The 13,886-nt window shown below is 46.3% G+C and overlaps 1 pseudogene; it reads left to right on the forward strand.

Annotated features, from left to right (window-relative positions):
- The first annotated feature begins 1,028 nt into the window (after positions 1-1,028).
- LOC140420103 (uncharacterized) lies at positions 1,029-4,440 on the forward strand (annotated as a pseudogene).
- Positions 4,441-13,886: the final 9,446 nt, after the last annotated feature.

The raw sequence follows: 13,886 nt of genomic DNA on the forward strand, positions 1-13,886 counted from the left end.
TATACAGTCTGGATTCACTTCCTTCCCCTCCCAATTCTCCTGAAGGTGCTGATTGATGCTGATCAACAAATCTAAACTCACTACAACCTGCACAAGAGTAGAGGCTCTCCATCTAAGTATATTTACTGATTAGAGGTGGGGAGATTCTGTGGAAGAATTTTATTCAGTCATGGAGTGGTCATGACCGGGAACTCGCTGCCCACATGGGTAGTGGAAGTCAAGATGATCAAGAATTGAAAATGGAATTGAAGAAGAAAATAGACTTTCAGGGGAACAGGGATATCGAGGGGGAATGGGACTGACTGGATTGCTGTACAGAGAGTCAGCATTGACTTGAGTTCCCAAATGGATTCTGTCAGTGCTGCAATGACTGTATGTCTGGAAATATATAATGTAGCTACAGTACTATATTACAAAACTAGAAATAATAATACATGTATTTTATGACAGAACCATCAGTAATACATCTAATACATTCCATATAAGAACAGTAGACATATGTTAATGTCTTTAAGGGGGAGAGAGACCTGGGCCAAGCTTTGCAGAGTCTGCGCCCTCCCTGGATTCACTTCCTTTCCCTTCAGTTGCTGCAAGTGACCAATTGAAGGTCAGAATGAGAAAAGAAATGGAAAGTGGGAGAAAATAAAGTGTTTTACTCACAGATGTTGGAGACAGGAGGACGTTTCAGTCTGTGAAGCTCATTCAGGGTTGGAGGAACAACAGCTTTGCTCGGCACAAACCTCCATGTCCAGCTTCCGCATTGAGACAATGGGGGAGCTCTGATTGGCGGAGGAGCAGAGTTCTTCCGGTTCTCCTAACTTCCCATTGGTCAACACCTCAGCAGTAAGGTCAGCAGAGGTGTACTCCCCTGCACATGCGCAGCTGCCTCTCTCCTTGGACATGCGCAGCCCTGAGCCGAGGGGAGAGAGAGAGAGATCACGAAGCGGCTTCTCGCTTTGGCCGGAGCCGGTTGCCTGGAGGAGGTGCAGGGAGCGGGGAAACGGGTGGGGGTGAGCAGATGATCAGGGCACGAGAGCCCGGAGACGTCACCGCGGAGCAGGGTGATTGCTATTGGATGATTCAGGCAGGGCTCCATAATGACGTCACAATGCGGAAGTTGCCTAATTAGCTCCAGATTGAAACTTCCTCCTCTGTGCAACATAGAATTTCCAGTGCAGGAGGCCATTCGGCCCATCAAGTCTGCACCGGCCCTTGGAAGCAGCACTCCACTTAAGCCCCACACCTCCATCCTATCCCCGTCACCCAGTAATCCCACCTAACCATTTTTGGACATTAAGGGCAATTTAGAATGGACAGTCCACTTAACCTGCACATCTTTGGACTGTGGGAGGAAACGGGAGCGCCCGGAGGAATCCCATGCAACACTGGGAGAACGTGCAGATTCCACAGAGACTGACCAAGCCGGGAATCGAACCACGGACCCTGGCGCTGGTAAACAACAGTGCTAACCACTGTGCTATTGTGCCACCCCTTCTGGGAGGAAATCAATGTTTCCTCCTTTCCATTGCTTTTCACATTCTGGGGGGTAATTGGTGACTTGCAGCAACTAAAGGAAAATAAATCCTGTCTGTATATTACACACATTTTTAGTCCAGTAATATAGACATACGTCTGTCTGGCAGCCTACATGAAGATTTTGAGGCCTCTGTGTTCTGGACCAGAAGCAGTGAGCACGGATCTGTCAATCAGCCTGAATCAGCACCTTCAGGAGAATTGGGAGGGTGAATGAACATTAGATATAGCAGAGTGAGAATGGAGGGAGAGTGTGTGGGATGCAGATTTAGAGCTTTTGGGGAAAGAGAGAGTAACAATTGTTGAATACAAACTTGAATTGTCTTCTTAATTTCTATCCTGTGCTGACAGTGATGTCTTTCTGTAATCTTTTACAGGATATCAGAAGGTGAGGATTCACATACAGAAATCTCAAACCCAAATTCACATCAAAATCTGACTGCATTACTCAGGCACTCGGGTGCAGAATATTCTTGTTTTTTAAACCTGGAAGGATAAGTGTTTGTCCGTTCTGTCTGCTTCAGAAGGCTTGAACCATCAGTGTGACTGGAAAAGCACCGAGACACACTCAAACACCTGAGTGAGAGTGTTCCACTGACTGTGGAAAGAGCTGTAACCAGTTACACAACCTGAAAAAACATTGCACCATTCACAGTGGGCAGAGACCGTACACGTGTAAGACTTCAACTGATTGGTCTGGAGACACAAGGGCACCTGCACCATGGAGAAAGGGTGGACTTGTGAGGACTGTGGGAAGGGATTTAGGTACTCGTCTCAGTTGAAAACCCACCAACGCAGTCATGCTGGGACTAGGCCATTCAGCTGCCTGAAGTGCAGAAAGGGATTCAGTGATTCGTCCAGCCTGCGGTGACACCAGCGAGTTCACACCGGGGAGAAACCATTCACCTGCACTGAATGTGGGAAAGGATTCACTCAGTTACATAGTCTGCAGACACACCAGCGATTTCACACAGGGGAGAGGCCGTTCCCCTGCTCTCAGTGTGGGAAGGAATTCAGTCAGCTAGCCCACCTGCTGTCACATAGGCGAATTCACACAGGTGAGAAGCCATTCAGATGCTCTGTGTGTGGGAAGAGTTTCATTCAGTCATCCAACCTGCAGGCACACCAGCGGGTTCACACCGGGGAAAGGCCATTCATCTGCTCTGTGTGTGGGAATGGATTCACTCACTTAGCTACCCTCCAGACACACCAGCGAATTCACACCGGAGAGAGGCCATTCACGTGCTCTGTCTGTGGGAGGGGATTCGCACACTTACCCGCCCTGCATAGACACTGCCGAATTCACACGGGAGAGAGGCCTTTCATCTGCTCTGTGTGTGGGAAGGGATTCATTCAATCATCCAGCCTGGTCAGACACAATGTCACTCACACCAATGAGAGACCTTTTAAATGCTCTGACTGTGGGATGGATTTCAAAAGCTCTAAGGTACTAATGATCCACCAGCACATTCACACTGAGGAGAGACCGTTCAGCTGCTCTCACTGCACAAAGAGGTTTAGAAGGTCATCCACATTGCGGAGACACCAGCAGGTTCACACCGGGGATAGGCCATTCACCTGCAGCGACTGTGGGAAGGGATTTGGTTATTCATCGACCCTGCTGAGACACAAAGTCACTCACACCAATGAGAGACCCTTTAAATGCTCTGACTGTGGGAGTGCCTTCAAAGGTTCTGAGGATCTGTTGTCCCATCAGCGCATTCACACTGAGGAGAAACCATTCAGCTGCTCTCACTGCACAAAGAGGTTTAAAATGTCATCCACATTGCGGACACACCAGCGGGTTCACACTGGGGAGAGACCATTCACCTGTACCGTCTGTGGGAAGAGTTTTGGTGACTTATCGACCCTGCTGAGCCACAATGTCACTCACACCCATGAGAGACCCTTTAAATGCTCTGACTGTGGGATGGATTTCAAAAGCTCTAAGGTACTGATGATCCACCAGCGCATTCACACTGAGGAGAGACCGTTCGGCTGCTCTCACTGCACAAAGAGGTTTAAAACGTCATCCACACTGAGGAGACACCAGAGAGTTCATACCGGGGAGAGCCATTCACCTGTTTCTTGTGTGGGAAGGGATTCACTTGGTCATTCCATCTGCTGAGGCACCAGCAAGTTCACAAGTGATGACAGGGATTGTGATGTCTGCTGATATTGCTGCTGTTAATCACATCCAGAACTGAACCCTGTTCATTCTGAGAGTGGGTAAAGTGGGAGGGTCGGAGGGTTTCTTTCTGCTGGACTGGCCGGGCCCACATTTTTGTGCCCAGTGGGCTGATGCTCTTTGACACTGGGAGTGTTTGGAAACAAAAAGACCTTTATTGTTTGGGTGAACATTAGTATAGTTTTAGGTAGGCTTAATTTAATCTTTCTATGCCTGGAAGACAGCTGCAGTTAGATTTTAAAGGTTGTCTTTGTGGGGGGTTAGCTTCAATCCCAGCTGAGATATTATTGTGTTTCGAGAGCTTTCTCATCTGTCACGCGAGGGGGATATTAGGAAACTCGGTTCAGAAATGAGACCCCAATGTAGCAGGCAATTTAGGGGTTGAACAGACGGAGGGGAAAAAAACCTGCCTGCACAGTCAGAGGGATACACCCACACCTGGCCAAGCTACATTGTTGCAGTCAGACTTTTAAAAAAATTAAATACTTTTATTCTCCTCCTTTTTCACATTTTCTCCCGGATTTACACCCACCAACAACAAACAATAATCAACAACAAATATGTCAAACCCCATAACAATAACAACGATCCCATCCTCCCACCAACCCCCAAACATCACCCCGCATGTTTACATAAACAAATGACAAAAAGGAATCAGGGATTACCCATAGTCATCTTTAATATATACATCCCCCCCTCCCCCCAACCCATCCCCCCCCCCCCCCCCCCCAACTAATGTTCGATGTTATCCAGTTCTTGAAAGTGCATAATAAATAGTGCCCATGACTTGTAGAACCCCTCCGAGCTTCCCCTCAATTCGAACTTAACCTTCTCTAGGGTCACATATTCCAACAGGTCCCCCTGCCACGCCAGGGAACAGGGTGGAGAGGCTGCTCTCCATCCCAGCAGGATCCGCCTTCGGGTGATCAACGAGGCGAAGGCTATGATATCTGCCTCCGCACCCGTTTCCAACCCTGGCTGGCACCCCGAATATGGCCTCCCGGAGACCTGGGTCCAGTTTCACACGTATCACCTTGGAAGTTACCCTAAACACCTCCTTCCAGTACTCCTCTAGCTTTGGACAGGACCAAAACATATGAACGTGATTAGCGGGGCCCCCCCGCAACGTTCACACACATCTTCTACTCCTTCAAAAAATCGTCTCATCCTCGCCCTCGTGAGGTGTACTCTATATACCACCTTCAGCTGTATCAGCCCCAACCTCGCACATGAGGTGGAGGCATTCACTCTCCGGAGCACCTCACACCAGACCCCCTCCTCTATAACTTCTCCCAGCTCTTCCTCCCACTTTGCTTTGATTATTGCAGTCAGACTTAAACCCATTTGTGGGATGCCCCAGATCCATTGTTCTTTGGGACATTCCAGTCTGACTAGCAATTAGCCCATTGCAGAGTCTGATGGCCTCTTTGTCCATCAATGGGAGGTTTGTTGCATACCAACAGCACAACTCTGTTCTTTTGTATAAATGGGAGTGGGCCATCAAATCAGCCAAAATAACAGTTATAAGTTGAAGTGTGGAAACACCAGAAAACCTGTGTTTGAGGGGTTGGGTGGAGTTAGAGAGAGAGAGAGAAGGAATGGTGTTTTAAACAGCTACAGCCGGAGGTTTAGGAAATAGACTGAGAAAGCTTTTTCACAGTAACTTCATTGGAGTGTTGATGTAAGCCTACTTGTGACACTAATAAAGATGATTATTATTATGAAAGTTGCCACCGAGGCAGTCTTTGGTAAAGGGTCATGAACGAATGTCCATAACAGAATAAAAATTGTTTTGTTAAATGCAAGTATCGCCTTTGCCTGTTTGTGCAAGTGGAACGAGAGCTGCATGTTCATGTAAAGTTATGTTTAATGGGAACTAGTGCATTAAGTTTATGAAACTACATGTAATCTTTTAATATTAGGATTGAAGTTTAAAAGTTTAAATATAATTTTTGTTTTAATAAGGTTTGTTTACAAAATAACCAAGCCCTATTTATTTTATTATCACTCCTGGAACAAATCGATCTTTCCGCACTACCTTAAAACTTTAAAAGGTTCTGGTCCAATATTTTAGCCACTGGTGAGAACTGACCAGGCGTCCATAACAAATTGGGGCTCGTGGTTGGGATATTCTTATGCATAATTCCTTGTTTGGCTTGGGGTTATCGAACTTAAAGACCGTGGGTGTGTGTGGATCGATTGCCTCCTTTCCCGGTTTGAAATATTGAATAGGGAGTGACTGGAGATGGTCCTTGCAGTTGTTATAAGGTCTCCTGGGGGTGGAGGAAATCACTCGGGAAGATTTAAAAGGGAAATCGAAAGCAAAGCTTTTGAGTTTGGCAGAGGAACTGTAGTTAACTCTGCCAAAAGGGCCAAAGAAGGCAGAGATAATACAAACCATGGTTCAATATCTAAACTTACAGTATCATAGTCTAACCCATTAGAATTAGCTCAAATCAAATTAAAAATTAAAGAATTGGAAATGCTGTAAAAACTGAGAGAAATAGAGATGGCAAATGAAGCCAAAGAAAAAGAGTTTTTCAAAGGGAAATGGAAATGAATTGGAAATGGAAAGGAATAAGATTGAAATGGAAAGGGAAAGATTAGCAAAGGAAGAGAGAGAGAGATTGACCATGGGAGAAGGGCACGAACGGGAGAGAGAATGAGAACTGTAGAAACTGGCACTGGAAGGAGAGTGATAGAAATCAACCTTTTGAGTTAGCTAGAGATGATAGATAAAAGGTTTAAATAAGAGATCATTAAGAGTAATTGCCGAAATCATATTAACCATGAGAGTGAGAAAAGCTGACTAGCTGGGAATTGATCAGATAAGACCTAATTTTCAGAATTTGCAATCGAACAAACTGCTAGAGTCCACAAGCTCAAATAGCAGACAGACCCTTTGTGTTAAAGAACTGGGCTAAGATCCCAGTTCCATTTCCATGGTAATGCCAAGTCAGCCCATAGTGATACGTTCTGATGCGAATTGTGTTTCACTCGGACAATGTTATGGAAAATTACCCCAAATCATTTATCTCTTAAATTGACAGACAGACAGTGTGGTCGAATTGAGCGAATTATCAATTAGTTAAAGCCAATCACAGCTGTAAAGAGGGCAACACTTTAAGATAGTAATCTCCTTAAAAATCAATTGTTGGAATGAGAAAATTCATTCCGGAATCACTTTTACCTATTTTCTAAAACCTATTCTCTCTGCTTGTTTTGCAAAATCACCATTTTATTTTGTTTTAAATCACGCAGTCATTTTGTATTGTGCATCTTGATTTGGAGCTGAATTACCAAAAACTATTATTGTATTTTGAATTCAACGATCTGTATTTGCTAAAGACAATCTATCAGACTAGCTTGCTGCAGGGCGAGTTGGAACTTTCTGAATTTTGTACTGAAAATCGAGCTTAGCAGTAGACACTATAAGCTGACAAATAAAGTTTCAAATATCTTTAGCGAGAAACACAGTCTGGAATCTCTGTTATTGGGGACCTGAGAAGGGGTGACACATATCCAGGGTTCCGAATAGACGCAGGGATCCATCAATTGGCGAGCCAGCCAGGGGCCGACCTGGATTCTCTCAGAGAGCAATGATGAAAAATGTTGGAGACAAGGCAGGAGCTGAGAAAGAAATCCCCCCTAGTCAAAGGTTTAGGAGGGGCATGTTTAAATATATCCAAGGCTTTCTAAGAGTCGATGAGAACGACTTTGAAGCTTATTTTATATCCTTTGAGAAAGTAGCTAAACAATTGAATTGGCCAAAGACGACGTGGGTGGTGCTTGTTCAAATAAAGGTTGCAGGTAGAGCTAGTGATGTGTTTGTCTCACTGTCAGAGGAGGTATCTGGGCATTATGATGTGGTGAAGAAACCAATATTAAGTACCTATGAACTGGTGCCAGAAGCCTACAGACAGAAGTTTGGAAATCTAAGAAAAGAACCAGGTCAGACCCATATAGATTTGGAAAGAATTGAACAAGCTAATTTTGATAGGTGGACAAGAGCACTAAAAATAAACCAAACGGATGTGGCACTTTGGGAAATAATTATTTTGGAGGAATTTAAAGATTCACTTCCCGGAGTAGTGAGAACTCATATCGAAGAGCAGAGCTCAAACGGCTAGACAGGCCGCGGATATGGATGACGATTTTGAATTGGTTTGTAAAGCAAAGTTTAGTGTCGATATCAATTTCAATCTGCGAAGGATAGAAACTGGGTATATGAGAAGTTCACAGGGGTCCATGCAGAGGAGGTGTAGTTGGTGATTGAGGAGAAGGACCCTTGCACTCAACAAGAGGAGCAGCATCAAACAGGGTGGTACTGAAGCATTCTGGGAGAAATCAGTGCAATCACTGAAACTTGGAAGGGGATTGAGGAGGACCCACTGTCAAAGAACGGAATAGGCCCAAACATTACATTGCTGTAGTGTTTCCATCCCTCACTCCTCAAACCCAAAACAATAGGGAGAGAGACTGCACCAAACCTGCGAGAAACACTCTTCTGAGTGTGGATTTAAGAAGGCAGCTGATTGGTGAGGACGTTCTCGTGAATATTTTCCAATCTATTAAAGTAATTTAATATTTAACAGAGGGTTAGTCATGACAGTTGGTGGAGCTTGGCGTTCCACCTGCGAGACGTGGTCAATCATGGATGCTGACAACATCCCTGACAATTACATCTGGGGGAAGTGTATCCAGCTGCACTTGCTGACTGAACAAATGGATCGGTTTGAGCAGCAGCTGCAGGTAAGAAAGAGCAGCCAAATGGCGGGAAGCGTCATAGATAGAAGTAAAAGAGATGTGGTCACACCCAAGGTACAGGAAGATAGATGGGTGACCGTTAGACAGGGCAGACAGTCAATGCAGGAGTCCCCTGGCTGCCCCCTCTCCAACAAGTATGCCCTTTTGGATACTGATGAGGAGATGGCCCATCAGATGACAGCAGCAGCAATAGCCAGAGTGGTGGCACTACTGCTGGAGCGGGTTTGCTTCAACACAAGAAGTATAACAGGTAAGATGGATGAATTTACAGCCTGGATTAATGTGGGGAATTATGATATTGTTGCTATTATGAAGACATGATTAAAAGGACAGGACTGGCAGCTTAACGTTGTGGGATATCTATTTTTTAGACGAGACAGAGGGGGTAGTTGAAGGAGTGGGGGAGTTTCACTACTGGTCAGGGAACATCACAGCTGTGATGAAGGAGGACATCTTGGAGGGATTCTGCAGTGAGGCATTATGGGTTGAACTCACAAAGAGGAAGGATGGAATCACAATGTTGGGGTTGTACTATCGGCCTCCCAACAAACAGCGGGGTACAGAGGAACAGATATATAGTCAGATTCTGGAAGATGTGAAAGTAGCAGGGTTGTTGTGGTGGGTGATTTTATTTCCCCCATAATGACTTGGACTCCCAGGGGTTTGGATGCAGAGCAATTTGTAAGGTCTGTCCAGGAGGGTTTTTTGAAATGTTGATAGTCCAACCAGGCAGGGGACCTTACTGGATCTGGTATTGGGGAATGAGCCCGGCCAGGTGATAAAAGTTTCAGTAGCGGAACATATTGGGAATAGTGATCATAATTCCATAAGTTTTTGAACACGCATGGATAAGAACAAGAGTGGTCCTCGAGTGAGGGCGCAAAATTGGGGGAAAGCTAACTATACCAGAACTCAGCCAGAGCTGGAGAATGTGGATTGGGAGCAGCTGTTTGAGGGTAAATCCGCAATTGATATATGGGAATCTTTTAAAGACCAGTTGATTAGAGTGCAGGACAGGCATGACCCTGCAAAAATGAAGGACAGAAATGGCAGGATTAGGGAATCATGGATGACAGGGGAAATTGTGAGACTAGTCAAAAAGAAAAAGGAAGCATACATAAGGTCTAGGCCAGGTTTTTCAAACTCAGGGGCACGACCCACGGGTGGGAGTCGGGAGGGTCGCAAAGTGATTGGTTGCAGCGTTCCCGAAGGGGGAAGAAGTCCCGAATAACCGGGCCTGGCTTTTAAGAATGCCGCTGCTGGCAGTCCTCGTCTGGTTGCGGTGTTTGAGGGGCGGCGCAAGGCTGAGTTGTGTGCTGGTCACCGCACCTGGGTGGGGGGGGTGGGAACTGGGACCGGCGGATGTCCACGTAGGTGCATGATGCTGACAGTGGTGGCCCCAGCTTGGAGCTCCGCTTTGATGCTTGTCCTCTGCGTGCTGCTCGGCTTGTCCCCCGCCACCGATCGGCAGTATGTGACCTGCGGCTCTGTGGTCAACTATTCAACAGCCGACACAATGTCTGCTTGCACTCCCACAATGTGAAGTCCTGATTGGGCAGTGGTCAGCAGTCTGTGACTGGGGTGGATGCAGCTACTGGACAGTGGCAGCGAAGCTAGGCCAGGTTTGTCGGCAAGGAATACCAATCAAACCAGGCAAGTCAATACGGCTGACACATTGGGAATCGAACCTGGGATCCTGGAGCTGTGATGCAACAGTGCTAACCAGATATCTGATATAACGACTTCCTCTAATTGCCCCAATCTGTATAATTAGTGTTGACATTGTTACGACACCCTGGGTGAGAGCACGGTCAATTCCAGCCCCACAGACCCCGGAGTCCCAACATAAGTGAATTAACCAATAGTTTGTGTATTTTCCTGAGATCTTTGACCCTTGACTGCTCCAATCAATGACTTACAGGCACAAGATTGGAAGTAAAATATGAAAAACTTTATTTATAAGAAGAGATAAACATGTAATTGTAACAATGGAACAACGGTCTGCTAATCTAATTATTCCCCTCACACTATCCCACCCTCCACCCCCACACACATGGCAGGCACACAGTGGGGTAGGGAAGGGTTAGAAAAACAGGCATTAAACTGGGAATGAGAGATCGGTATCTTTGCTGAGGTTGTGATCTTTGCAGGTGGTGATCTCGGAACACGAGGTGTCGAAAACCACCGATTGGTTTGGATCTTTTAGTATCAGCCTTCAATGAGACCTCGGGCTGCAGGAATTCCTCTGGCGAGTCGCCTTTGCCAGATTGATTCTCAATATCACTGAGATAACATTAGAATTCTCTACCTGAGGGTTTACAGCTGGTTCTCCATCCACTCTGCCTTCCAACTGCTTGTCTGGTCTTTGTGCAGGGTTTCTAGCTGTGGTATGAAGAGAGAGAGAAGGGTCTGGTCTTCAGGACCTTTTAGGATTCTCAGGAGAGAAATATCAGACTGGGCTTTTCCCAGCCTTTCAAACAGAGGATTAAGCTTTCACAGGCTTGGCTGGAGAGACTGCTTGCAGCATTTCAATCAGAGGTTACTTTCACAGGCCTGGCTGGAGAATGTTTTAATCACCAGCCTTAGCTGATAGTGAGAGAGTCCAGACCTGGTCACTCCAGGGTTTTAGCAGAACTGAATTAAAATGGAGTCTGCGCTTCTTCATCGCAGAAACCTCAGAAGCACTCTACCAATCAAAATTGAGAACTGAATTAGTCCCGGAATCTCAGAAGCATTGGTTAGCTGCTAGCCAAGTCCATCAAAATGACATCACCGGACTATGCCACATAGTACACTGCACTAAGGGGGGAGTTCTCTTGGGCCAGTTCAAATAGCACCTTAGGCCAAGGCGGCGGCGGGGGGGGGGGGGGGGGGGGGGGGGGGGGGTCAGTTTAAAACCAAAGTTTGCAGTTTCATAGCAGCCAGCAAGGCAGAAATTAAAAAGGAAAACAAGGGCAAGTAAGGATTCAAAAGAGGTTCCTCACAACATGGCTATAATGGGTATCGCTAAAACAGTACCTGTTAACATTTTGTTATTCATAATACATTCAACATATATGTGTTAATCCCCTGAGCTGGCATCCAGTCAACCTATGGTTGGCATTTTGTGATGGGTTAAATAGATGTTCATTTGTAACCCACAGTGGGACTATTCCCTTGATAATTTGTCTTAGATTTTCTCACACCTGTTCAAGCGCCCACGATCTAGAGATGCTACGGACATCATTCTTATTTGCATCATCCAAAATATCTTTTCCCTATCCCAATTAATTTATTAATGGCGACTGCATGATTTCCTAATAGAGGGGCCAAGTTTTAAATTACCCGGGTCATGCCTTGGTCGGTACCCAGTTGAGTTCAAGGAATCCCCTCTGTCAGTCCGATGGAGTGTTTTTATAATATCTTTAAAACAGAACACAAACATCTTCCAGGCATTAACACATTTACTTTTTCCTTGTTTTCCTTAAACATGTTTTATTTTCCATAGGTAGCTCGCTAAATTATGTGTCTGACTTCCTTTTCAATTTTAAAATGATCTCAGCAATGGTTTTGAGCTGTCTTCTTTAATTCTGCCAAATCTACTTCCTAAACAAACCACAGGGGTCCAGTGTGTTTGAGGTGGAATGGATTCATGTCTCAGTCTAAATGAAAGAGTTAACTCCCTCTCGTTCAAAGTGCTTCTTATTCCTCTAGTAAGTGTCCCTTTTAATGAGCTGGCAGCCCTACCTCTGATTTCCCCGATCAGGGCAACATTTACACAAATCAAGGTTAAGTTTGCCAAAACCAATAATAAAACAAACCCATAAACATTCAAATGAAGCAAAAACAACAACCATTTTCACAGCTGTAAATTTCAAACAGTTCATTCTCTTGTCGCTCGAGGACCTCAAAGACAGAACACTGCAAACTCACAATCCCTCACTGCAAATTTAGACACACACAGTTATCACTTTTCATAATTCCCTAGAAATATGGGACACATATTAAACAGGCAAGGAGTAAAACTGAGACGACACACGAGCCGACGATAGGGAGTTAACAAGTCATTAGATCGCTCACACAAACAGCACTTACACACACACAAGGAATCATTCACACAGGAAAGGATTTGTGTTCATTTTCTCTCTATTCTTTGTTGTCCTTTCCTAATTATCTTAACCTCACTAGTGACTGGGTGGGATTTAGGTTGTGGGAAACAGATTGTTACATTTTGTCAAAAATAAATACATTACCACCTGCAAAAATGCTTGTTCCTTGTCTGGGGGGATGTGACAAACAGGGGGCGGGATTCTCCCCTACCCGGCGGGGCGGGCAGTCCAGGTGGGATGGAGTGGCGGGAGCCAGTCCGGCGTCGGGCCGCCCCAAAGGTGTGGATTTCTCCGCACCTTTAGGGGCCACGCCCTCACCTTGAGGGGCTAGGCCCACGCCGGAGTGGTTGGCGCGCCGCCGGCCGGCGGGAAAGGCCTTTGGCGCCACGCCAGCCAGGGCCGGAGGGACTTCGCCGGCCGGCGGGAGTCCGCGCATGCGCGGGGAGCGTCAGCGGCTGCTGATGTCATTCCAGCGCATGCGCAAGGGGGGGTCACCTAGGCGTCTACCATCGCGGAGACCTACATGGCCGACGCGTAGTAAAAAGGTTCCCCCACGACACAGGCTCACCCACCGATCAGTGGGCCCCGATCACGGGCCAGGCCACCATGGGGGCACCCCCCGGGGCCAGATCGCCCTGCGCCCCCCCCCCCCCCCCCAGGATCCTGGAGCCCGCCGGTCCCGCCAGTCAGAGAGGTGGTTTAATTCCCACCGGCGGGACTGGCATGACAGCAGCGGGATTTCGGCCCATCGCGGGCCGGAGAATCGGCGGCGGGGGGAGACCGTCGCGGCGCGATTCCTGCCCCCCGCCGAATTTCTGGCGCCGGAGAATTCAGCGGCCGGCGGGGGTCGAATTCATGCCGCCCCACAGCGATTCTCCGACCTGGCGGGGGGTTGGAGAATCCCGCCCAGGATATATTTCTCACACTGATTCCAAATTGCCCTGAATTATGCTTAAAATTTCCACATTTAACTGGTCTTGTTGAATTCCCACAAATCCACAATTAAACTTTATTTAAATTAAAATAGACATCTACAGAATCACAGACACAATTTTCTGGGTGATCTAAAACAAATCTGCTGAAATGGTTAATTTTCCTACAGAACCTAAAGGGACAGGGCGACTTGGCACGCAATGTGTGTCCCCTTTCACAATTTACGACTTCTTTTGTCCTATGTGCTTCAATTTAATTTCTGTTGTCTATTCTTTTCCCCTTCAATTTCCAATATTTGCTACTTAAGCAAAGTTGCAAGCGATATTTTGTGAAATGAGTTGTTAACGGACTCTCAACATGTTTTATCACCCAAATGT

This window comes from Scyliorhinus torazame, chromosome 5, assembly GCF_047496885.1.
Source record: "Scyliorhinus torazame isolate Kashiwa2021f chromosome 5, sScyTor2.1, whole genome shotgun sequence".
In the NCBI taxonomy this organism is placed as follows: Eukaryota; Metazoa; Chordata; class Chondrichthyes; order Carcharhiniformes; family Scyliorhinidae; genus Scyliorhinus; species Scyliorhinus torazame.